This window comes from Dendrobium catenatum, unplaced genomic scaffold, assembly GCF_001605985.2.
Source record: "Dendrobium catenatum unplaced genomic scaffold, ASM160598v2 fragScaff_scaffold_1358, whole genome shotgun sequence".
Classification (NCBI taxonomy): domain Eukaryota; kingdom Viridiplantae; phylum Streptophyta; class Magnoliopsida; order Asparagales; family Orchidaceae; genus Dendrobium; species Dendrobium catenatum.
The window spans coordinates 119,182-120,793 of record NW_021319820.1 but is presented as its reverse complement, the minus strand read 5'-3'; positions in this window follow the sequence as shown (position 1 = coordinate 120,793).

Below are 1,612 nucleotides of genomic sequence, written 5' to 3'. Positions count from 1 at the left end.
ATTTGATAGAGAAAACAATAAAAAAATAAAATCACTGAAAATAATAGTAGGATTAAGATCACCTACAATAATATGAAGAACTTTTCTAAACTAGCTCAATGGTCACCCGAGGCTGACTTTCTCTCTCCTCCCTCTCTATTATTTCTTTATTCTTCTCCCCCAACTAAGCAGATAAAATTAGGGAAGGGGGAGAGGGCAATGAGGTAATGAAGAATTTAAGGATAATGAATTTAGATTTTTATTTTAAAAATATTTTTATCGTGTTCAACGATGCAGCACTACACTACTCAGCATCATAGTGCTCTTAAACAGAGAGCATGGTGTCACCGTGCAACCCTCTAGCATTGTTGTGCCAATCAATTTAAAAGCCACAATACAGAGAGGGCAGCACCATCACGCTCACCAACACAACGCCTTAGTGCTCCGATGCGAAAAAAATCATTCATGTAAGAAAATATATCAGGTTCTTATTGGCTCATGAACAGATAATTTATCTAATATAGAATGGGATCATTACATCAATCTAGGCTCATTTCACCTTTTAAAATGTTGGATATAAATTTTCCTGTGGATAATACCTAACTTTACTAACAAGCCAACTTGGTAGGATCTATGAGAAAGAAGATTAGAATGGATAAAGAAAAAAAAAATTAAATGCTCAAGAAATTATGAGTCTCAAAATTGACAAAATATCCATTATATCAATCAAAATGCCTAGCATAAAATTCTAAACTATTTATCATCACTTTTTATTGGATCGCTTCATGTTTGTGCTAGATTATATTTTGTTTGGAATGGTTTTTTACTATTTTTTTAAAGTAATTTTTTAGTTAAAAAATTATTCTGAAGGATGGCTTAATTTATAGAACCTTTGTACTATACCGATGAAAATTTTTCTTGATGATTAATTTATAGGTGGATTATTAAAAAAAAAAAAAAGAAGAAGAAGAGAAATTACCAATAGAATTTTCCATTGATTAGCTGATTGATTTTCTGTAATATTACGTCTGTGTTTCCGTCAGTGTTTGTTCCGTTGGATTAAATTTTTTTTCGTCGGGAATCCATCTGATAGGACATCACAAAATTATCTTGATTGGGCACGAATCTCGAGGCAAAAACTAGTTGAAGAAGAGAAATTACCAATAGAATTTTCCATTGATTAGCTGATTGATTTTCTGTAATATTACGTCTGTGTTTCCGTCAGTGTTTGTTCCGTTGGATTAAATTTTTTTTCGTCGGGAATCCATCTGATAGGACATCACAAAATTATCTTGATTGGGCACGAATCTCGAGGCAAAAACTAGTTGAAAACTTCAAAAATTAATTTTGGGAGCACCTGAACTTCGATTTCAACGAACTTATAGTCAAACTGAGCGTCTCGGAAATACGAACCCAACGACACCAAGATCAACCCAATCTGAGCCCAAACGAGTCCGAATCAAGGGTTCAAAGTGCTGTTGGAAGGTTAAAACCGCAATTTGAGTTACCAAACAGTCTTCGATTTTGACGAGCTTATACTCGAATCGAACGGCTCGACGAGACGAATCCAACGAGCCCAAGATCATTGAATTCCAACATCATTAACACCTTCAAATGACTAACGAACGGTGCA